The sequence below is a fragment of the Petromyzon marinus genome, unplaced genomic scaffold (assembly GCF_048934315.1).
Source record: "Petromyzon marinus isolate PM22_M1 ecotype Great Lakes invasive population unplaced genomic scaffold, UKy_Petmar_22M1.pri1.0 PM_Scaffold_13, whole genome shotgun sequence".
Taxonomy (NCBI): Eukaryota; Metazoa; Chordata; class Hyperoartia; order Petromyzontiformes; family Petromyzontidae; genus Petromyzon; species Petromyzon marinus.
In genome coordinates, this window is record NW_027423091.1 from 1964155 (window position 1) to 1990207 (window position 26053).

Consider the following 26053-nt stretch of genomic DNA (forward strand, 5'->3'; position numbering starts at 1 on the left):
GGGGGGTGGGGAAGTTTAACGTTGTGTTTGTCGCTGCGAGCAGACAGCGTGCAATGGAGAGCTTGCTCAGAGCGGAGCTGTGCACGGACTCGGCGAGGCCGCTGGGCGCTGCGGCCGGTGGAGGCTGCATCAGCACCGGGCAGAGCTACGAGACGGGGCGCGGACACGTGTTCACCAAGATCAACGCCAAGAGCGGGGCACCCTCCTCTACGCCTCCTCACCACCTCACCTCCTCTACCCTCCTCTTCGCCTCCTCTACACCACCTTGCATCCTGGCCTCAACCTTCATTCAGTCAGCCCTGTATCACTTTTTTTCGCTGCGACTACTAGCACCACCGTGGTGAATGTTGCAGTGAACTTCCCCTCGTTGATTCCCCCCTCCACCCACGTTAAGGGACTCGGTCTACCAGACACTTTGACCGCTTCGTCTCATCCACTCCGCGTTCAACCACCGCGCCTCACTGCAGTTCACAACAACGCACTCAACTAAACAACTCGGTCACCCACTCATCCAGTCACTAACCCAATCACCCTATCACACATTCATCCAGTCACTAACTCATCCAGTCACTAACTCAATCACCCTATCACACACTTATCTCGTCACTAATTCAATCACCCTATCACCCACTCATCCAGTTAACCACTCATCCAGTCACCCACTCATTCAGTCACCCACTCATCCAGTCACCCACTCATTCAGTCACCCACTCAATCACCCTATCACCCACTCATCAAATCAGCCACGCATCCAGTCACCCACTCATCCAGTCATCCACGCAATCACCCTATAACCCACTCACCCACTCATCTAGTCACCCACTCATTTAGTCACCCACTCAATCACCCACTCATCTAATCACCCACGCATTCAGTCACCCACGCATCCAGTCACCCACTCATCCGGTCACTGACTCAATCACCCTATCACACACTCCTCCACTCGTTTACTCAAACACTCACCCATTTACTCACCCACCCGCTCACCACCATGCAGGTCACCTCACTCTTCTTTTCAGATTTATCAGTTTGCACTGCTCCACTCTGGAATCCACACCCGGTCTTCCTGTTTTCCCAAACTCTTGCAACAATAAACTTGATCAATTTAAGGAACGCGTTTCTTTGATCTTAATTATCTAATTACTCATTGGACAGTTATGTATTATTTTTTATTGTTACTGGCCGTTTGGCGTTTTGTATTGTGTGGGGTTTGCATCGCTGTCAACCCCTCATCAGTGCCTACCTTATTACAGAATAATTCAGACCTTGTTGGTCACCCCGTGCCCCTTATAAGTCCCATGACAAGGGAGAAACACACAAATAAACTTAACAAAATGTTGCCCGTATTGAAACGGCCGTCTGCCGTATGGACCTGACAACTCACTTTCCCCCAACAGAATACGGGTAAACCGTGTGGGTTGGCGGCTATGAGTTTTGTTGTGTTTGCGAGTCCAAGTTATAGGACTGCACCCTGGGTTGTGCGTGGTTCTCATTGGTGGGAGATTCCCTTCGCTGTGTTGCACGCCAGTGGCTGGGGGCTGCCTGGGGCTAGTGACGTGTAAGCCGGTCCCAATGTGCACCGGCAAACATTTACCGCCAGGTGGCCCCAGTGTTTATTGCCCGTCTCCACGTGGATACCTGAAACCCATGTCAATCCACTGCTGGATGAGTCCCGCAATGAAGATACAATCAGTACATCCACTTAGCTTTTGGACTCCACCTGTTCCATTGGCGGCCGAATGCGAATCTAAATGTGCATACGTTAGAGACTGGTTAATGCGCATAGAAATCAAACCAATTGACCTACGACATTTGCCCCGTCAACTTTTGTAGAATTTTAGATGTGCATTACAGCTACTTTAGCCGGATGGTTGTGGTGGCTATGTATGCCTGTAATCCACGACTACGTGGAGGTGAGGGTTGGTGGATTACAAAAATGTTGCGACAACTCCCACCCCTTGGTCGTCATGGAGGTAGAGAAGGCGGTGTCGAATAATGTGGACTCTGCCTGTTCCATCTGTAGATTTGTGATAGAGCATTTGATTGGATTTCTCCAGGTGCTCCGATTTCCTCCCACATGTAAACACTCATTAATCTTGATTTGAAGCTGTCGTGACTGCAGGAATCCTTACTCTTTGGTTCTTTCGGTAAAGTCACGTAAGTAGAAAAAATAATAATGGATCACGATGTTTCGATCGCCACACAAGCAATCTCACTGAGTCTCAAGACTCTTGTTCAGGAGGGGCCTGCCAACTTTTCGCAGGAGTAATTTGGATGTTTGGCTAGTACCAGTTACATTGTATGTTGTTGTTTTGCTATTGGAGTAAACCCATACAGAGAAAGGGACCAGAATGAGAAAAGCGAAGCCAGGCAGTCCTTCAGAAGATGTCATGCACGGGCGTGACCACTGCACCACCCTGCCGCCCAAACAAATGTAATTTAAATAATGTACAATACTGGCAAATAAACCCTATTAGTATCAACTGAATTTCTGGACAATGTGGCACGTGTATAGCTGCATCGGTGTTTCTAAAAGTCGTGTTAAAATTGCTTATTAAAAATATTATAAAGAACAGGTTTCCCACCTCTGGTTTCATTTGACTTACCGGTTGTCCTCATTATGTGTGTCACAGGTAATATGGAAAGGAAAATATTACGCAGCACGAGTTGTAGGATAAGGGCAATTATGGTGACACACGTGACCCCCTCTACACAAGAAACAGCTAGGATTCATATTCTTGGTTCTTTCGGGAAAGTCACGTCGAAGGGAAACAATAAAATAATACAAATATAAAACAATAAAATTCTCGCGACCTTTTGATTGCAACACAAGCAATCATCATCAGGTGTGAAAACCACAAGAAAATTTGAAAGAACCAAGAATATGAATCTCTGCAGTCACTAAAGCTTTAAATCAAAATGTAACAGCTGAGAGTCAATGCTGTGGTGTTGTGCGATTGGTGCAAGCGACCCATCATTGTGTTTTGATGTTGAGCTGTTAAAATTGCACTGTTGTGAGGTGAGGTCAAGGCCGATGACTTCTTCCAGCGGTGTCAAGATCAGCATTTTGAAGAGGCTCGCGGAGGATGATACTGGGCACTAGGGTGCAGTCTCCCTCCATGAACAACAGAGGGCAGAGGAGCGACGCTCACAACAATTATTGGCGGAGCGCCGGGCGTATGAAACGCAAATTTGGAAGAAAGTTTATCTCGGGGAGTTAACCCACAACACCTGGGTCTGTCCCGCGTGTTCACACGATAACGCGTTTTCACTACAACGCGTTTTCTCCGTCACAACGCGCTTTCTGAGCGGACTACTTTCTTGAGCTGCGCGGTTGAGCGAGATGAGACGGTAACGCGGCGGCGTCCCCTCAAGTTATTTGGACCCCCATCTTACCGTGCGTGGACATTATTATTTACGGGAGGAAAATAGTTTCCGCTTAACGCGACACTTTTCAGGAACGCATCTACCGCGTTAAACGAGGACTCGCCGCGTACAGGTGCCGCGCACGCTGTATCGACCCTGGAGAAATCCGAAGCGCTATGAAGCTCTTGTTCACAGACGTCCAGTAAGGGGCGGGTGGTGTTGGTGGTGTGGGCGTCACCACGTGACACACAGCTTGTCCGTGGAGTCGATCGTGAGGGTGCCGACGTCGCCTAGGCAACGCCGCCCCCCCTCTGGCTCTGCTGCTGCTGCCTCGCTCTGTGCACGCGAGGCGCCAATCCGTGACGCGGGCACTGTACGCGTTGCGTCACCGTTCACCGTGGGGGGCGGCGGGGCCTCAGCTACGTCACGTCGTGTACAGTGGCACATTAATATTGACACTTTTACTCGTGTTTATGTGCCTCGTTATTAAAGGTGAGTTTAATAATAATCATGCTGCTGCTACACAATGTGTGCATTGATATATACGTACAGTTTATGTGTTTAAACGCGATTGTAGTTTATGGGCCCTTGAGGGATTTTTCGCCTCGTGTGAGGTTTTTATGCGCAACCTTAATTATTGCGCTTTTGTTAATCGTTAACATTTGGTCAGGAATAATGCACTTAAGATAAATGTTCTGGCGACGATATTTTGCAAAACAGACGATGGCAAAATTTCGATTTAAAGCTTTCGTGACTGCAAGGATTCATCTTCTTTGGTTCTTTCGGTAAAGTCACGTAGAATGAGAATAAAATAATAAATTTATCAAATAAAATAACACAATAATATTCTCACGACGTTTTCGGCCACAACACAAGCGGCCTTCATCAGATGAAGGGGACGAGACTGTCTGATGAAGGCCACTTGTGTTGTGGCGGAAACGTCGTGAGAATATTATTTTATTTTATCAATTTATTATTTTATCTTATTCTACGTGACTTTACCGAAATAACCAAAGAAGATGGCAAAATTGTGTATATATTGTGCGATATGTGCCACTGAAACGGCAAGAAGTCAATAACAATGACTCGTGTTGAGTGTTTAATATGCAAGCAATGGGCCCACCACAGGTTCGTTAATGTTATAATGGAAGCAGTGAAATTAATGAAAATCTTTTGCTCAGCCATTTGATTTTAAATTACGACTCTTCAAAGAGCTTTGGTTGTAGTAAGCAATATTTGAATTTGTTTAAGCGACCTGTATTCTCTTACAACATGTTTTATATTCCTAGGCATTAAATTTGTACTAAAGATTCAGACTAATTGTAAATCTAATGGGACCACTGCAATCGATGTCCGTTAATATATGTAGGCGTGGTAAGGTTTCGAGACGCACTCTGCGATGCGTGTAACGCAGTCCGTGTCCTTCCTCATCCATTTGTCTTCATTCCAACGTCAACTTTGTTCTGCCGGTCTCTCTCATTAAGGCCACATGGCCACACTGTGTCTCTTAGTTCTTGCAAGCTAAGCTGGAGTCAGTCTCTCTCATTAAGGCCACATGGCCACACTGTGTCTCTTAGTTCTTGCAAGCTAAGCTGGAGTGAGTCTCATTAAGGCCACATGGCCACACTGTGTCCCTTAGTTCTTGCAAGCTAAGCTGGAGTCAGTCTCTCTCATTAAGGCCACATGGCCACACTGTCTCTTAGTTCTTGCAAGCCAAGCTGGAGTCAGTCTCTCTCATTAAGGCCACGTGGCCACAGTGTCTCTTAGTTCTTGCAAGCTAAGCTGGAGTGAGTCCCTCTCATTAAGGCCACATGACCACACTGTGTCTCTTAGTGCTTGCAAGCTAAGCTGGAGTCAGTCTCTCTCATTAAGGCCACATGGCCACACAGTGTCTCTTAGTTCTTGCAAGCTAAGCTGGAGTCAGTCTCTTTTCAACATATGTCCCACCAAATTCTGTATTAATAATGTTCCAGTTTCTCTATATGTTTTTAAATTTAGATTTAAATTAATCTACATTTTAAAATCCACAAATCTGGCTGCCTCCTGATGATGCTGGTTGTAATTACTGGCGAAACGTCGTACTCAGATTGTTAATGTTGTGGCTTTGCTCTCTAACACACAACCGGTGTGCTGTACTAGTAACGAATTGGCATGTTCTGTTTAAGTGACAAACCTTACTAATTGGCTGTGTCGGGTGGTGGTGGGTTTACCGACATTTTTTTTTATATTTACGCGATCTTACCCAAAAAACCTGTATTATGTAAAAATACATTTATTTTCCTCCTTTCTTTTTGGACAGTTTAAAATCTCTAACGTTTTTCAAATTGTTCTGATGTACAGTGCTACATTTCAAATTACTGTCATGTTTGCAACGGGTTGTTTAAAATATATTTAAATGGTGTAGATTCATGTTTAAACTCGCTTCGAATCTGCATTCATCATTTTCTTCTTAAGTAGTCCGTAACCACAATTGGTACATCGATGCATGACCCATTTGATTATGGTTTGTTGATCTTAATTTATCAATTAAAATGTTATTGAGTGTGCCAAATCCTAAAGAGTGGCGTTTGAGTCGACCTTATTTCATATTCACATCTGAAACGCCTGTGCACATGAATGTAATCCAGTTACACACTCTCCTACTTGTTCATCAACTCTCTTCGTGGTGTAGATTTGATGGCTTGTATAGCAACCATAATCAAACACAACAAGTCCGGGTGACTCATGATCCATGATTCACGATGCCAGTGGGCCAGGTTTCACTCTCAATTCTCTACCTGTGTGGCATGAATAAAACGCACCTGTAAATTTGACCTGAAATGATTGCGCAACAATTGCCCCGCCTTCATGCGATGTTTATCCTCCACTGTTTATCTGGCTTTGACCTGAATTATATAAAAGTGCGGCTGTGCAACTGCTGTAGAGTCACATTGGTATAAACGCATTTTACAATATGAACAGCGCATTGAAAACGCGTACTATTTTAAGTATTGTTTAACAAGTGTGTTTACAAATCCACACTGAGAAACACGATGATTGACAGAGGGGAGTAGATTATGTTTTCGATAGTGTATTTAAATAGAGCTACTGTAGGTAAGTAGTTTTCAGTTTTAAAGGCATAGTTTAACAAGTCAACACTTGCCACCATCCTTCAAACCCATTGGTGAAAAAGACCACAGTTTATGTTAACATTATAATATGTTTACATTATATATAATATATAATATAATGTTTACATTATATATAATATAATGTTTATATATAATATATAATATAATGTTTACATTATAATACATTGTTTACATTATATATAATATAATGTTTATGCAAAAGCCGGAGACTTATGGGACCCCGGGGTCCCACCATAAGGTTCATATGAATGGTTACCTAATAACTTTTGAAACACGGTAATCGCTGTGAAGTGCAGTTTCCAATTCTTATTGTTGACTCAATCTCTCTGGTCATTCTATGCAATATGAAGAAGGGTCATTGCCCGAAACGTCACTTATCGGATTTTTTCCCTTTTTCAAGGCACCAGTGCTACTGATGCATGAATTTGTTTGGTATTTGAAATGATACGAAGGCTCAGCAAGTGATTCCTTGCAGACATAAACAGAAGCGATACGCGCCACCCCAGCCACCCATGTCGCGAATCAATCGATTATCGCGATTGAGGGCTCGTGAATAAATTCTAGATTCAACGCCTTGTTTTAAAACGTGAACACAGCCGGCTCTAGTGACTGGAGTGGGTGGGTGTTGGACAATGTGAAACAATGACACGCAACGTATACAAATCAAAAACATAAATTCTTACGCACGCGATCCGGTGTGCATATCGCGATCTTCAGGATGAATGATCACGTCCGAATCAATGCGTCGTCGTTGCTCCCCTAGCATGCGCTCTGCGTAACCCGCTCGTGTTGTTGTTGTTTGCGGCAGAGTTTAGGACCTTCGTGGCCAAGAGCCGCAGCTCCCGAGGCAAAGGAGTGATGGCACGCTTCAAGGTGCCGGACTTGCTGAAGCATCTCATGGAATGATACGGGGCTCCGGATATTCACGATCTGGGCATCCGTATCACCAGCATACCTCTGGGCATTTCCGTACGTGCCGTGCCTGCGTGTACGAGCGTGTGTGTGTGTGTACGTGTGTATGCATTGCGTCGCTTGTTGACTGCGAATTGTATTATTATTGGATGCCTCAAGTTATACTCTTTGGTTCTTTCGGTAAAGTCACGTAGGTATAAAATGAAATAAATCACGACGTTTCGGGCGCGACACAAGCGTCCGTCATCAGGTGGGAAAGCCTTGGTGTGCTGCTGAGGCAGACTGTTTTAAATGGTTTGAAATGTGTGTAGCCCATGGGTCATAAAGAAGTGGCCAGGGCTAGTGATGTTAACGTGAGAAATTAGCGTGTAACTGTAAGGTAGGAAAGCGGCCTCCTCCTCGATTTTACGTGACTTTACCGAAAGAACCAAAGAGTGTGGATTCCTGCAGTCGCGAAAGCTTCAAATCAAGATTGGCTCAAGTATGTATTGTTGTTGCCCTTGAGGGGGTTTACTTTCGGAATTAAATGCGTTCTGGAATTGCTGACACACAGCTACAACGTACGTGTCGCTGTGTTCACACCTGAGAGTGACACTGCATCATCCTTTTACCAATATTCCCCCGCCCCTGCGTTTGCCTTACACGGCCACAATGCTGAGTTATCCTCAGTTGCTCAGGCACACAAGTTTCACACCTGTCTCCCTGTCAAGTGAATGTGGTGTATCCTTTTGTCATGCAGTCTGAGACAGACTTCCAACACGACTTCAGTTTTGGGGGTGCAGTGCTGCGACAAGAGCACTGAAGTAACTGCTCGTGTAAGTACATCATGTTAATATATCGTATTGAAGGCTGAGGCCTATTTTACTGTACCGCTCCTTACAGAAATCTTCTTTCCCGAGTGGTTGTGCATTTGTCGCTTGTTTCAGAGGTTCGCGATTCGATCCCAGGAGTCGCCCTAGTTAATATTGCGGGTGTATTATCCAAAACTGCATTTCTATATGCTTCACAAATAATGTAAAAAAATAAATCCCGTGTTATTAATGAATGAGGAGGACATGTGTGCTGGCGTCAGAATCAAAATTTGCAAATCTAAACAAGTACTCAGAAATGACTGGATTGGGTAAAACCACATGTATATATGTTGAACATCTTTCGCACTGTACATAGCCAACTGTGCTAATCGGAGGTGTGGAGGACAACAAACTGAACACAAAAAGCAGTTCTAAAGAAATTGTTTTCAATCTAGATTTAAAAGTGCATAGCTCCAATGGCTTCCTAATATCGGAAGGAAGAGCATTCCAGTTGGCCGCAGAAGCCCATCTGAAAGCGAGTGATGCGGTGACTGTCTTTGTTCGATGGCTTGCCAAAAGCCACTGCTGCTAGGATGATCCACCAATCCCATCTCTCGATTGCAATCGTGCATTAGCTGCACACCTTGCATTCGCTGTTGAACCACTCGTCCATCACGTGTTCCATCATCGCAACTACAGCACTGCCCTGCACCTGTGGCCGCCACAGTTGCTAACATTGTGTTGTTTGTTTAGGTGATCGGCAAGGCCCAGAAAGGCGAGCGGGAGGCGATGGACCGTGGGCTGGCTCGCATCGAGTGTGACATTAAGCAGGAGGTGGAGGGCCGGCCACACAAGATCAAGAAATACCTGTTGGAGTCGTTCCCCTTGCCAGGGACGAGCGCCGATCTTCGCCGACAGTTCACGACACAGCCGGCGGCCGAGATGGTGCTGCAGGTCTTCCAGAACGCCGAGGACATCTTTGTGAATAAGCTGAAGAAGGTGGGGCCATGGCGTCTGGACTTAATGCAACAAAATTACCTTGCGAGAACATTCATGCATTTGCTTAGATTTGTCAAAGATTTTCCATAATACATTTGTCCTCGGAATTATTTAATAAGTGATAATCGCCATACGTTTCAAGTCTGTGGATACTTCCACCATTATCAAAAGACTTGCTCTACCACTGAATTAACACTCCTCTATAATATTTAGGGCCATCGCTTTCACAAAATTCAGTCACACGTTGAAACAAAAGTAAGGGGGGGCATTGAAATCGGTCGGACATCTATGCATGTATCACCCTCTATTTGTCCCAACAGAGTGATATGGCTGCACGTGGTTTGGGTCCTTTGTTGTTTCTACCGACAGTGTGTGCAGGACTTCCTGGGGCAGGTGAAAGGGGACACGCTGGCCCGGAAGCTGTTTCAGTTGGCCCTGTGCTGTAGCTCCCTCGAGACTCCTCGCGACCTCGTGGTCAAGGAGAAACCGGCCGCGTTTCTCGGCAACATCAGCACTCCCGACACCAGACCGCCGCCTACTCCGGGGAGTAAGGAGACAAATTTGCATATACAGTAGACTCGATTATCTGCGCTAATGACGTGGAGGATGGCTGCGGATAATTAAAAATCTCGGATGATCCAAAGATATCTATTTTTTGCGGATCTCTATGCCACAAACTAACGATCAACCGATCGATGCACGTGCTGGGTGATAACACTTTCCTGCTAATTTGACCAAGTCCAATATCGGCTCAACTTTCATGTGACGGACATTACTCTCACGTTCAGAGTGGGTTAGAATGTGCTTCCCTTTACTCTGTAGACCAGAGGTCACTAGAAGCGATGTCAGAGGTAGCTTTGTGAAGTTCTCTTCTGTGGGCCATTCTCCAATAGGACGGGTTCCGCTGCTCCGTGAGAGATCCGAGTGGATACTCCGTCTCATGACACGATATCGAAAGCACAATCTGAATAAAATGTAGTTTCTCGTATTGTACATAAGGGATCAGACCACGGAGGACTGTCAAAATGCTGAGTGTGATCTTGAAATTTATCCTGGACTGGTTCGGGGGATAGTTGAACAATTTGAATATTGGGGCGATATCGTCTTGCATACGGGTGTGAGAAGTCTGCCAGTGGTTTTTTGAGTCCATCATCTAGATTTTTGGGTTAGATCATGTATACATGCACTAAATAATACGCGTTAATATGCACTATTTACGTGACCTAATCCAAAAATCTCTATTATGGATAATCATTGGTCGCGAAGGCCTTCGTGTTAAACTTGTTTTTTGAGTCATCTGGAGAGTGATGATGAAACTTATCGGGAGGCCGTAGATGAGACGTGGGGGTGGGGGGGCAGAGAGAGAGTTGCAGTTGTTGAGCCTATTGGAGCGAGTTACAGCATCGTTGTCCTCTCCTACAATGGCATTGCTTGTCTCCTTCGCAGAGGCAGTAGCCGAGCATCTGGTCCGTCTGCTGAGCCACGTAAGTAAGATGGCAAAGCCCCCGAGCCTATCTGCGCTGTTACGCGTGGAGAAACAGCTTGCCGAGCATTTTGACTCGTGCGACCTCCCCAGCCTGGGCCTCGGCTCCTTGGACATCCTCCATCGCAACGCCCAGGTGCGTACGTGGCGTGCGTGAGCCCACCCGCCTCCAGCTGGTAAGAGGCAGTACAGCAAGTAGGTGTACGACACTGCCCGTGCAAAGTTTGAGTGTACTTACCGCCTCCGAGTGGCGCTCAATGTTAAGTTTGTTTCCAAAATTGTGCGTGGTAATATTAGTTTATTATTACGAACTTAAAACTCATTTGTCGATAACTCGAATACGTTTAAGCGTTATGTAATAACTGCCAATTCAGAGCGCAACAAAGTGTCACGTAAGATGCATGGGTTTTCTCTTGTCACTCTTAAAAAATATCTGTGAATTTGGCAAACATCCCAAAGGTAGATATTGAAAATCACCGTTAAAATTGAGTGTACAGCGGTGACATTCAGATAAAATATATGATAACACTATATATGCAAAGTGGCCAGGTGGCTCAGAGATCAAAGCGGTGCATTGGCAATAATGAGATTCTGGGCTTGAATCTGGATTTTGACCGCTTGGGTTGAAACCGAGGTCTCAAGTCTTATCAAGTCGATCGTCCGAGCCCCGTCACCAGCGACTGCACAAAATTACAGTCTCATTAAACTTGAGTTTTGCACTTCATTTTCCTAATTCCATCTTTGAGAATAACAATTTCAGCTTGACTCTCGTGCGCCGCACAATCTCATAACACAGCTAATGTGAAAGTGTTGGCTCCTATTGTGTACAAGATAAAAGGCCACCCCCCACATTTTATGACACAGGGCCTGCACGGATATGCGAGATTTACGAATGGATGATTTATTTGTCTCTTGACATTACGTCGATAGTGCATTTGGAAAACTAAAATTGAGAACGAATTTTGTGTTAATTTGCAAACTTAAATCTGTAATATTTAATCAGTTTTCGTGCACTGCATTGTGAGATGCAGCTCCATGCGTATCGTTTAGCTTTAAGCTGGTGTTTGCCTTGCGGTCGCCTCGGTGTCAACCAACTGATGTTGACGGATTTGTTGTGTCTGTGGTAGCTGTTGGACGAGACTGGGGTTGTGATCTCTGCCCTGGGTGGATCTGGAGCCACAGCGGGAAGCTTCTGTCCAAAGCGCGACGAGCTGCATGGAGTTCATCCACCAGTGCGGCAGCCTCGACACCGCAGCGGTGAGACACGGGCCCCAGTAGGGGCCAGAGGGGCGGCTCAGAGATGGGGATAAGGATTTGGAGATTTAGGGCGCTCGCGGAAATAAACTCTTCAACTCAAAGCGCCTTACAGCAACGTCTCATCTCAACCATTCCATTGCTCTGCGGCAGTCTACCCGAGGAGACCCCCCCCAATGGCAGCTGTTCCTATTTGGCACGTGGTGCACGCACTACCGGCCTGTGAATGGACATGTCTGCCAATTGGGAGTGATGTTTGAGTTTCCTACATGGTTTTTCCCCCGATAAAGTAATTTGCAAGTATTTGATCTGATTTGGAAAATTTGGAACATGATGCGGTTACACGTGGCCAATTCTATTTTTTAATACAGTGTCACAGGATTATTATCATACATTGTGAAACAGATCTCTTTGTTTATGGTGAATAAACCGGCAACATTAACCCGGGTGGATGCTGGGCTTGAACCGAGAACCACCACTCGACCATGTTTCCATAAATTTGTGCAGTCACATTAACGCTGTTCACGTCGTACGCAATGAACACTTTATTATTAGCACCACCTCTGGACCTGTTTGGCCCCTGGTCCATTTTGAGAGGTCTTGTAAGGGCGGCGTATACAGTTTGATTTTATATCGGCAGAGCAAATAGCCAATGGAAAACCACCCGTTCCGTGGGGGTGCTACGCGCTGGCACGGATCGGATGCGCCAGTGGAAAAGGGCTGCTAGCAACCCGGCCGCCTCCAAACGAAAGAGAGAGGGTTCCAGGTCTCTGTTGTTGGCTGTGTGCTCTGCAGCTGCCGGCCGTGGACTGCGCTGTGGGGCAGCACTACGGCGTGCATTCCTGCCGCAACCTTGGGCACGGCCCTGTGGCCGCCAGGTGGCCCCAGTGTTTATTGCCCGTCTCCACGTGGATACCTGAAACCCATGTCAATCCACTGCTGGATGAGTCCCGCAATGAAGATACAATCAGTACATCCACTTTGCTTTTGGACACCGCCTGTTCCATTGGCGGCCGAATGCGAATCTAAATGTGCATACGTTAGAGACTGGTTAATGTGCATAGAAATCAAACCAATTGACCTACGACCCCATCAACTTTTGTAGAATTTTAGACGTGCATTACAGCTACTTTAGCCGGATGGTTGTGGTGGCTATGTATCCCTGTAATCAACGACTACGTGGAGGTGAGGGTTGGTGGATCACAAAAATGTTGCGACAACTCCCACCCCTTGGTCGTCAAGGAGGTAGAGAAGGCGGTGTCGAATAATGTGGACTCCGCCTGTTCCATCTGTAGATTTGTGATAGAGCATTTGCTTGGATTTCTCCAGGTGCTCCGATTTCCTCCCACATGTAAACACTCATTAATCTTGATTTGAAGCTGTCGTGACTGCAGGAATCCTTACTCTTTGGTTCTTTCGGTAAAGTCACGTAAGTAGAAAAAACTAATAAAAAAAATCGTGGATTGCTTGTGTGGCGATCGAAACGTCGTGATCCATTATTATTTGTTCTACCTACGCGACTTTACCTAAACAACCAAAGGGTACAAAGTCTCATTAATTGGCCGATAACATCTTTATATAAAGAGGACAACAGAGCATGGGCAGGAGTGGTGGGGGGGGGATTTGTTGCCAGCTGCTCACCATTTGACTGCCGCCTTCCCTCATCTGTAGTTCCTCGCGCCAAAGTGAAGGAATACTGTGTGCCAGTTACAATTATCACTTGAACGTAACTTGATGTTTCAATGAAAACAGCCACTGAGATTTAATACTGAAAATCTTTATTTTTCACATGCAGTGAAACAATGTTGTTAGTAGGCTTGTTTCCCTGGGAAAGCCTCACTGAGTCTCAAGACTCTTTTTCAGGAGGGGCCTGCCAACTTTTCGCAGGAGTAATTTGGATGTTTGGCTAGTACCAGTTACATTGTATGTTGTTGTTGTTTTGCTATGGGAGTAAACCCATACAGAGAAAGGGACCAGAATGAGGAAAGCGAAGCCAGGCAGTCCTTCAGAAGATGTCATGCACGGGCGTGACCACTGCACCACCCTGCCACCCAAACAAATGTAATTTAAATAATGTACAATACTGGCAAATAAACCCTATTAGTATCAACCGAATTTCTGGACATTCTGGCACGTGTATAGCTGCATCGGTGTTTCTAAAAGTCGTGTTCAAATTGCTTATTAATAATATTATAAAGAACAGGTTTCCCACATCTGGTTTCATTTGACTTACCGGTTGTCCTCATTATGTGTGTCACAGGTAATATGGCAAGGAAAATATTACCCAGCACGAGTTGTAGGATTAGGGCAATTATGGTGACACACGTGACCCCCTCTACACAAGTAACAGCTGAGAGTCAATGCTGGGATGTTGTGCGATTGGTGCAAGCGACCCATCATTGTGTTTTGATGTTGAGCTGTTAAAATTGCACTGTTGTGAGGTGAGGTCAAGGCCGATGACTGCTTCCAGCGGTGTCAAGATCAGCAATTTGAAGAGGCTCGCGGAGGATGATACTGGGCACTAGGGTGCAGTCTCTCTCCATGAACAACAGAGGGCAGAGGAGCGACGCTCACAACAATTATTGGCGGAGCACCGGGCGTATAAAACACAAAGTTGGAAGAAAATTTATCTCGGGGAGTTAACCCACAACACCTGGGTCTGTCCCGCGTGTTCACACGATAACGCGTTTTCACTACAACGCGTTTTCTTTACTTTAGGGAACGCTTCTCACACAACGCGGAACACGCTCCATCACAACGCGCTTTCAGAGCGGACTACTTTCTTGAGCAGTGAAATTTATTAAAATCTTTTGCTCTGCCATTTGATTTTAAATTACGACTCTTCAAAGAGCTTTGGTTGTAGTAATCAATATTTGAATTTGTTTAAGCGACCTGTATTCTCTTACAACATGTTTTATATTCCTAGGCATTAAATTTGTACTAAAGATTCAGACTAATTGTAAATCTAATGGGACCACTTTAATCGATGTCCGTTAATATATGTAGGCGTGGTAAGGTTTCGAGACGCACTCGGCGATGCGTGAAACGCAGTCCGTGTCCTTCCTCGTCCATTTGTCTTCATTCCAACGTCAACTTTGTTCTGCCGGTCTCTCTCATTAAGGCCACATGGCCACACTGTGTCTCTTAGTTCTTGCAAGCTAAGCTGGAGTCAGTCTCTCTCATTAAGGCCACATGGCCACACTGTGTCTCTTAGTTCCTGCAAGCTAAGGTGGAGTCAGTCTCTCTCATTAAGGCCGCATGGCCACACTATGTCTCTTAGTTCTTGCAAGCTAAGCTGGAGTCAGTCTATCTCATTAAGGCCGCATGGCCACACTATGTCTATTAGTTCTTGCAAGCTAAGCTGGAGTCATTCTCTTTTCGACATATGTCCCACCAAATTCTGTAATAATAATGTTCCAGTTTCTCTATATGTTTTTAAATGTAGATTTAAATAAATCTACATTTAAAAATCCACAAATCTGGCTGCCTCCTGATGACGCTGGTTGTAATTACTGGCGAAACGACGTACTCAGATTGTTAATGTTGTGGCTTTGCTCTCTAACACACAACCGGTGTGCTGTACTAGTAACGAATTGGCATGTTCTGTTTAAGTGACAAACCTTACTAATTGGCTGTTTCGGGTGGTGGTGGGTTTACCGACATTTTTATATTTACGTGATCTTACCTAAAAAACCTGTATTATGTAAAAATACATTTATTTTCCTCCTTTCTTTTTGGACAGTTTCAAATCTCTAACGTCTTTCCAATTGTTCTGATGTACAGTGCTACATTTCAAATTACTGTCATGTTTGCAACGGGTTGTTTAAAATATATTTAAATGGTGTAGATTCATGTTTAAACTCGCTTCGAATCTGCATTCATCATTTTCTTCTTAAGCAGTCCGTAACCACAATTGGTGCATCGATGCATGACCCATTTGATTATTGTTTGTTGGTCTTAATTTATCAATTAAAATGTTGAGTGTGCCAAATCCTAAAGAGTGGCGTTTGAGTCGACCTTATTTATTTTATATTCACATCTGAAACGCCTGTGCACATGAATGTAATCCAGTTACACACTCTCCTACTTGTTCATCAACTCTCTTCGTGGTGTAGATTTGATGGCTTGTATAGCAACCATAAACAAACACAAGTCCGGGTGACTCATGATCCATGACTCACGATGCCAGTGGGCCAGGTTTCACTCTCAACTCTCTACCTGTGTGGCATGAATAAAACGCACCTGTAAATTTGACCTGAAATGATTGCACAACAATTGCCCCGCCTTCATGCGATGTTTATCCTCCACTGTTTATCTGGCTTTGACCTGAATTATATAAAAGTGCGGCTCTGCAACTGCTGTAGTGTCACATTGGTATAAACACATTTTACAATATGAACAGCGAATTGAAAACGCGTACTATTTTATGTATTGTTTAACAAGTGTGTTCACAAATCCACACTGAGAAACACGATGATTGACAGAGGGGAGTAAATTATGTTTTCGATAGTGTATTTAAATAGAGCTACTGTAGGTAAGTAGTTTTCATTTTTAAAGGCATAGTTTAACAAGACAACACTTGCCACCAACCTTCAAACCCATTGGTGAAAAAGACCACAGTTCATGTTTACATTATAATATGTTTACATTATATATAATATATAATAGAATGTTTATATTATAATATAATGTTTACATTATATATAATATAATGTTTATATGTAATATATAATATAATGTTTACATTATAATACAATGTTTACATTATATAATATAATGTTTATGCAAGAGCCGGGGACTTATGGGACCCTGGGGTCCCACCATAAGGTTCATATGAATGGTTACCTAATAACCTTTGAAACACGGTAATCACTGTGAAGTGCAGTTTCCAATTCTTATTGTTGACTCAATCTCTCTGGCCTTTCTATGCAATATGAAGAAGGGTCATTGCCCGAAACGTCGCTTATCGGATGTTTTCCCTTTTTCAAGGCCCCAGTCCTACTGATGCATGAATTTGTTTGGTATTTGAAATGATACGAAGGCTCAGCAAGTGATTCCTTGCAGACATAAACAGAAGCGATACGCGCCACCCCAGCCACCCATGTCGCGAATCAATCGATTATCGCGATTGGGCATTTCCGTACGTGCCGTGCCTGCGTGTACGAGCGTGTGTGTGTGTGTGTACGTGTGTATGCATTGCGTCGCTTGTTGACTGCGAATTGTATTATTATTGGATGCCTCAAGTTATACTCTTTGGTTCTTTCGGTAAAGTCACGTAGGTATAAAATAAAATAAATCACGACGTTTCGGGCGCGACACAAGCGTCCGTCATCAGGTGATAAAGCCTTGGTGTGCTGCTGAGGCAGACTGTTTTAAATGGTTTTAAATGTGTGTAGCCCATGGGTCATAAAGAAGTGGCCAGGGCTAGTGATGTTAACGTGAGAAATTAGCGTGTAACTGTAAGGTAGGAAAGCGGCCTCCTCGATTTTACGTGACTTTACTGAAAGAACCAAAGAGTGTGGATTCCTGCAGTCACGAAAGCTTCAAATCAAGATTGCCTCAAGTATGTATTGTTGTTGCCCTTGAGGGGGTTTACTTTCGGAATTAAATGCGTTCTGGAATTGCTGACACACAGCCACAACGTACGTGTCGCTGTGTTCACACCTGAGAGTGACACTGCATCAGCCTTTTACCAATATTCCCCCGCCCCTGCGTTTGGCTTACGCGGCCACAATGCTGAGCTATCTTCAGTTGCTCAGGCACACAAGTTTCACACGTGTCTCCCTGTCAAGTGAATGTGGTGTATCCTTTTGTCATGCAGTCTGAGACAGACTTCGAACACGACTTCAGTTTTGTGGGTGCAGTGCTGCGACAAGAGCACTGAAGTAACTGCTCGTGTAAGTACATCATGTTACTATATATCGTATTGAAGGCTGAGGCCTATTTTACTGTACCGCTCCTTACAGAAATCTTCTTTCCCGAGTGGTTGTGCATTTGTCGCTTGTTTCAGAGGTTCGCGATTCGATCCCAGGAGTCGCCCTAGTTAATATTGCGGGTGTATTATCCAAAACTGCATTTCTATATGCTTCACAAATAATGTAAAAAAAATCCCGTGTTGTTATTAATGAATGAGGAGGACATGTGTGCCGGCGTCAGAATCAAAATTTGCACATCTAAACAAGTACTCAGAAATGACTGGATTGGGTAAAACCACATGTATATATGTTGAACTTCTTTCGCACTGTACGTAGCCAACTGTGCTAATCGGAGGTGTGGAGGACAACAAACTGAACACAAAAAGCAGTTCTAAAGAAATTGTTTTCAATCTAGATTTAAAAGTGCATAGCTCCAATGGCTTCCTAATATCGGAAGGAAGAGCATTCCAGTTGGCCGCAGAAGCCCATCTGAAAGCGAGTGATGCGGTGACTGTCTTTGTCCGATGGCTTGCCAAAAGCCACTGCTGCTAGGATGATCCACCAATCCCATCTCTCGATTGCAATCGTGCATTAGCAGCACACCTTGCATTCGCTGTTGAACCACTCGTCCATCACGTGTTCCATCATCGCAACTACAGCACTGCCCTGCACCTGTGGCCACCACAGTTGCTAACATTGTGTTGTTTAAATTTTGATTTAAAGCTTTCGTGACTGCAGTAATTCATATTCTTAGTTTTTTCGGTAAAGTCACGTTGAAGAGAAACAACAAAATAACAAAATATATATAAAACAATAACAAATTCTCACGACGTTTCGACCATAACTCAAACGGTCATCATCAGGTGTGTTGGTTTGCATAAATGTATTTTTAAACGGCACATTTATTTATTTATAAAAAACGTTGGCGTCACGCGCAGCAATTGGCAGTTTGCCCAGGACTAGTCCATCTATTTTTTTTTTAAAAGAGGAGGGGGGAGATGACATTTTTTATAATGTATGCTGTCTGAAAGCCACTGTAAGCGTGAACAATCAATCAAGAACTGAAATGATTTATCAAATCTTTCCAATGATTGCTAAGATAGAATCCATCTTCTCGGTTGAAATTGTCTCTGTGCTTGTATATGTGGATAGCCTCATGAACGAATCTCTCATGGAAGCCAGATGGCTTACAAAGAACCTCCGTCAACGTGACTTTACCGAAAAAACTAAGAATATTGTGTTGTTTGTTTAGGTGATCGGCAAGGCCCAGAAAGGCGAGTGGGAGGCGATGGACCGTGGGCTGGCTCGCATCGAGTGTGACATCAAGCAGGAGGTGGAGGGCCGGCCACACAAGATCAGGAAATACCTGTTGGAGTCGTTCCCCTTGCCAGGGACGAGCGCCGATCTTCGCCGACAGTTCACGACACAGCCGGCGGCCGAGATGGTGCTGCAGGTCTTCCAGAACGCCGAGGACATCTTTGTGAATAAGCTGAAGAAGGTGGAGCCATGGCGTCTGGACTTAATGCAACAAAATTACCGTGCGAGAAAATTCATGCATCTGCTTTGATTTGTCAAAATTTTCCATAATACATTTGTCCTCGGAATTATTTAATGAGTGATAATCGCCATACGTTTCAAGTCTGTGGATACTTCCACCAGTATCAAAAGACTTGCTCTACCACTGAATTAACTCTCCTCTATAATATTTAGGGCCATCGCTTTCACAAAATTCAGTCACACGTTGAGACAAAAGTAAGGGGGGGCATTGAAATCGGTAGGACATCTATGCATGTGTCACCCTCTATTTGTCCCAACAGAGTGATATGGCTGCACGTGGTTTGGGTCCTTTGTTGTTTCCACCAACAGTGTGTGCAGGACTTCCTGGGGCAGGTGAAAGGGGACAGGCTGGCCCGGAAGCTGTTTCAGTTGGCCCTGTGCTGTGGCTCCCTCGAGACTCCTCGCGACCTCGTGGTCAATGAAAAACCGGCCGCGTTTCTCGGCAACATCAGCACTCCCGACACCAGACCGCCGCCTCCTCCGGGGAGTAAGGAGACAAATTTGCATATACAGTAGACTCGATTATCCGCGCTAATGACGTGGAGGAAGGCTGCGGATAATTTAAAATGTCGGATGATCCAAAGATATCTATTTTTTGCGGATCTCCATGCCACAAACTAACGATCAACCGATCGATGCACGTGCTCAGTGATAACACTTTCCTGATAATTTGACCAAGTCCAATATCGGCTCAACTTTCATGTGACGGACATTACTCTCATGTTCAGAGTGGGTTGGAATGTGCTTCCCTTTACTCTGTGGACCAGAGGTCACTAGAAGCGATGTCAGAGGTAGCTTTGTGATGTTCTCTTCTGTGGGCCATTCTCCAATAGGATGGGTTCCGCTGCTCCATGCGAGATCCGAGTGGATACTCCGTCTCATGACACGATATCGAAAGCACAATCTGAATAAAATGTAGTTTCTTGTATTGTACATAAGGGGTCAGACCACGGAGGACCGTCAGAATGCTGAGTGTGATCTTGAAATTAATCCTGGACTGGTTCGGGGGATAGTTGAACAATTCGAAAATTGGGGCGATATCGTCTTGCATACGGGTGTGAGAAGTCTGCCAGTGGTTTTTTTAGTCCATCTAAATTTTTGGGTTAATATGCACTATTTACGTGACCTAACCCAAAAATCTCTATTATGGATAATATTGGTCGCGAAGGCCTTCGGGTTAAACTTGTTTTTTGAGTCATCTGGAGAGTGATGATGAAACTTATCGGGAGGCCGTAGATGAGATGTGGGGGTGGGTGGGCAGAGAGAGAGTTGCAGTTGTTGAGCCTATTGGAGCGAGTTACAGCATCGTTGTCCTCTCCTACAATGGCATTGCTTGTCTCATTCGCAGAGGCGGTAGCCGAGCATCTGGTCCGTCTGCTGAGCCACGCAAGTAAGATGGCAGAGCCCCTGAGCCTCTCCGCGCTGTCACGCGTGGAGAAGCAGCTTGCCGAGCACTCTGACTCGCGCGACCTCCCCAGCCTGGGCCTCGGCTCCTTCTTGGACATCCTCCATCGCAACGCCCAGGTGCGTACGTGGCGTGCGTGAGTCCACCCGCCTCCAGCTGGTAAGAGGCAGTACAGCAAGTAGGTGTACGACACTGCCCGTGCAAAGTTTGAGTGTACTTACCGCCTCCGAGTGGCGCTCAATGTTAAGTTTGTTTCCAAAATTGTGCGCGGTAATATTAGTTTATTATTACGAACTTAAAACTCATTTGTCGATAACTCGAATACGTTTAAGCGTTATGTAATCACTGCCAATTCAGAGCACAACAAAGTGTCACGTAAGATGCATGGGTTTTCTCTTGTCACTCTTAAAAAATATCTGTGAATTTGGCAAACATCTCTAAGGTAGATATTGAAAATCACCGTTAAAATTGAGTGTACAGCGGTGACATTCAGATAAAATATATGATAACACTATATATGCAAAGTGGCCATGTGGCTCAGAGATCAAAGCGGTGCGTTGGCAATAATGAGATTCTGGGCTTGAATCTGGATTTTGACCGCTTGGGTTGAAACCGAGGTGTCAAGTCTTATCAAGTCGATCGTCCGAGCCCCGTCACCAGCGACTGCACAAAATTACAGTCTCATTAAACTTGGGTTTTGCACTTCATTTTCCTAATTCCATCTCTGAGAATAACAATTTCAGCTTGACTCTCGTGCGCCGCACAATCTCATAACACAGCTAATGTGAAAGTGTTGGCTCCTATTGTGTACAAGATAAGAGGCCACCCACCGCATTTTATGACACGGCCTGCACGGCTATGCGAGATTTACAAATGGATGATTTATTTGTCTCTTGACATTATGCCGATAGCGCATTTGGAAAACTAAAATTGAGAACGATTTTTGTGTTAATTTGCAAACTTAAATCTGCAATATTTAATCAGTTTTTGTGCACTGCATTGTGAGATGCAGCTCCATGCGTATCGTTTAGCTTTAAGCCGGTGTTTGCCATGCGGTCGCCTCGGTGTCAACCAACTGATGTTGACGGATTTGTTGTGTCTGGGGTTGTGATCTCTGCCCTGGGTGGATCTGGAGCCACAGCGGGAAGCTTCTGCCCAAAGCGCGACGAGCTGCATGGAGTTCATCCACCAGTGCGGCAGCCTCGACACCGCAGCGGTGAGACACGGGCCCCAGTAGGGGCCACAGGGGCGGCTCAGAGATGGGGATAAGGATTTGGAGATATAGGGCGCTCACGGAAATAAACTCTTCAACTCAAAGCGCCTAAACCGCATCTGCACAAACCATGGCAGATGCGGATACCTGATGCACAAATGGAAAATTTTAAACTCTCCAGTGTTTGACTGTGGTCATCCAGAACAGATCGTACAACGTGAAACGACGCAATAGAAAATTAAAGTCAAGCCACAGTGCGATTGTGACCATCCAACCCAAGCTATTCACGATATTGTGAAACACAGTCGTTTGTGCTCCTTCAACGGATTAGTTTTAGTTTAGTTTAGTTTTCATTTATTTGGTATAGCCCTGTGAGCCATTCGGCTCTTGAATCGGGTGCAACCTCAACAAACAAAAAAGACAAAAACATGAACAAGAAAACATCTTAAAGTGACTTTGTGCATGTGCAAACAGAAAATCCAGGAAAAAACGTCAAAATATTCCTGATATAGCACCGTACACCAACGCTGTGTGCAAAAATCCCAGTGGGATGCAAGACAAACAACAACAACAAGAAAACTTAGATTAAGGCCATCAGTCTAACTCCGTACTACAATAAACAAAAACATGGCCAAACCAAAAAACTTTTAGAAATCACCAAAATAAAGCTATAAATGCAATGTAACAGTGATCATAGGAACTGTGACTGAATTTTTAACAATAAACTACATAAATAACGTATCACCAAACCCTAGAGCCACAGCTGGCTGCATGAGTCACTCCACAAACAACAGGAGGAGCAGGAATAGTAACCCTACATGAAGCCCTCTCGTCATGACCAGCAGACCTCGGACATTGGCTTATGGCTCCTGAACATGTTGCCCTCATGCGCAGGAATAGAATAGCTCAGGGGTTGGCAATCTGCGTCTCCCGGTGCCGCATGCTGCTCTTTAAAGACTGTTTGGTGATGTTATTTATGAAGGACCACTGTCTCGTATTCACCACAGTGCATTGCGCCTCTTTAAATATTGAGTTGAGTAATCCTGGTAGTTGAAAAACTAAGGTAGTTGAGTACCCCGGGAACACGCTGTGGTTCGTGTCGCGTTAATAGCTCCGTACCGTGCCGTGTAACTCACTAAGCAGCCGATTGCTCGCGTGCAGTGGTAGTGCCGTGTTCATTGATAACACTGCACACTCCGTGCAGTGGTAGTGCCGTGTTCATTGATAGCACTGCACACTCCGTGCAGCGTTGTGTGAGGATGGCTCACTAAATGAAAGGGGAGTCGTAGCTATCGCACTGTGGGGTGGTCATCGCCCTCCTCCCCCTGGGCATGTGCCGTGTGTGTTGTGTGCGTCGTGAGTCATGGCGATGTAAACCCGGGGTAGCTCCTCTCTCCGTCTCTTCGTTTGTTGCTGTCCCGGCGAAGCTCGAGTTGGTGAGCGCAACGCGTGGCAGATCCGGCTTCATCCGTTCCCACTCCTCCCAGTCAGCGACTCCCAAACCCCCACTCAATAATCGCAGATCACTACCCAGGTCCTTATCAACCAAATTATTTTTAACTAAACTATTTTTTGTATTCTTAATGTATCAACAGTTCAGTTTTAAAGTATAATTTTACCGAGGCACTGTATGTTTTCCTGGTGTGGACTGTGGCTGTTTTTGCTATTGTTTTACTGCCTTTCTCAAGCTTGGAAATGTATGTATGAATGAAATTGGAACTTATATACTTCATTTATTTACTAATTGACAAACTATTTTAATTTTACCAGGTAAGGCCCACTGAGCATATATAGCAGTTTTTCAGAAGCGACCTGGCCATCGCAAATGATAGCTCAACGAAGTGGCTTATCGTCACGTGGACATTTATAGCAGACAAATATACAGCATGCGTCAGGGTTGGGATGGAACCCACGACCTCCTGCGTACCAGGGGAGGTAGTTAACATCTCCCAGCCACCGTGGTGCCCTGTGGTCACGCGAGGCCTTCCACTTCTGAATGGCTTGCGATGCATATTTGAACATTACTGCAAGCGTCTTAGCCTCGTTCATTCGGTATTCGAGGGGAATATTGCCATGTAGTAACGCTGTTTCAAATATCGCGCATTGAACTTTCGATTTTAATTTGCAATGTAATTGAGGGACTGTGCGTTGTCTTGTCGTGGTCTGGTGCTGTTGTTGTGTTGCTGCCTTGCCCAAACTTGCATTTGTTGACAAATCGGCAGGAATCTATGTACTTTGTATTTTTAGCAACATGCTTACATTTTCCCCATCTTGCCTCTCATATCGTTTTTGTACATACCTCGCTGACCCGCCCCTACTGGACATATGTGAAAAGAGCTTCATAGCTCATTGGATTCCTCCAGGATGAAAAAAATATTCTAATTAATCAGTGGCACTGCCAACAACCTGCATCCACACACGACTAAGCACCCCTTGTAATGCCATACACATGGTTCCTTTCCCATAGACATGTAATTCTGCAAATTTTCAGAAATATCTGCCGTATGCGAATTACTCCAGACAAGTTTAGAGTATTAAACATGGCCTGTTGTGACTCGTCTAATGTGTATCGCGTGGTCGTCAGCACAGAAAGATGCGTCTGGCAACGTCCTAATGGACCAAACATCGTAAAAAGGAGGCTGGGTCTGCGTTGTTCAGTGACCACCATATACAGGGACTCTTCTACTTACGGACGAGTTAGGTTCCAGAAGTCTGTTCGTAAGTCCAACTTTACTCCTGTCGATTCCAAACATGTTGTACGGCGTGTACACTAAACACAGGGAATGGCTTTAAGAGTTGTATAATCTCCTGTAGACGTAGACGCCACTGGTTCTTCACGTTGTGTAGATGTAGATGCCACCACCACCATCTATTGCGTGGCGGTTGAACTTATGAATCTCGGTACAAACAGGCAACTGGACATATGGACAGGTTTCTTCGTATCTCTGAGACTTTCTAAATTGAATGTTTGTAAGTGAAGGAGTCCCCGTAAATATTTTTGAGGACCACTGGGATCTTCAGTTTAAACCGTGAGTCTTGGAGTCATTAGACCAGAAAGAAGTGAGACAAAAACGACAGTAACATTGAAAAATATGTACACAGGGCAGGGAGGGCCCAGCCGCATGACAGGATTTATTCAGCGGTATCGTCACGGTAACAGAAACAGTGCTCCCGAATGAATCGCAGAATCCCCCGAATATTCCGCCTCAGGCGGGAGAATCTCCGTGCAGGCCCGCGTGACGCCTTTGGCCCAATCTTGTCGACGGCATCATCATCATCCTCCTCGTTGTTGTTGTTGCCTGGTTGGAGAGCAGGGCCCCGCCTGGCAAATGGACGCACGCGCCATCGTTAGCACGGTCGGCTACAGTTAGCACGGTCGGCTACGGTTAGCACGATCGGCTACGTACGGGTGCAAAATTATTTCAACGTACACACATTCGCTTATTCATTATGCCACCGTCTGCCCCATCGTGCATTCTCGGCTGTGCTTACACTGGTTGCTGTACTGCACCTCATATGTGTTCGGCCACTCAAATGCGAGGTAGGAGGATGCCACACATCTCTCACTATGGCCAGTAGCGGAATGCTACATTCCTATAACAGGAGCCAATGGTGGTGTATAATTGGATGACCGCTGTTGACTTCCCACAAAATGGGATTCATTATTTGACTATAGCTCGGGTTGATAAATAAGCTGTTAACCTTCTTGACCTGGATTTTGAACTCGCAAGCATGCAGTGATCGTGGAGTGCTCTAACCGCAGCACCTCCAAGTGGAATGCAGTGCAATTCATATATTTATAATTAAGATATATCTTTTTTTTACTAGGAATGCATTTAGCTGCAGTTTGGTGGAGATGAGGTTAGGGATAAGATATTACATCCTGTGGAGCCCTGGGATATTTACATCTTCAAGTGAGATGAACTAAAGAGGTGAATGCCATTACAGAATCCTCATTTCACAACTCCTCATGAAACAGATTCCCCGTTCTTACAATACAGAACTTGTCTCATCTGATACAGAACCC

The 26053-nt window shown here is 45.0% G+C and overlaps 1 long non-coding RNA gene across 1 annotated transcript; it reads left to right on the plus strand.

The window, feature by feature from the left end:
- The first annotated feature begins 3733 nt into the window (after positions 1-3733).
- LOC142922637 (uncharacterized) lies at positions 3734-9193 on the plus strand. The gene is made up of 4 exons (XR_012940205.1): positions 3734-3858; positions 7306-7466; positions 8149-8224; positions 8954-9193. It is a non-coding gene; the product is annotated as an uncharacterized LOC142922637 (long non-coding RNA).
- Positions 9194-26053: the final 16860 nt, after the last annotated feature.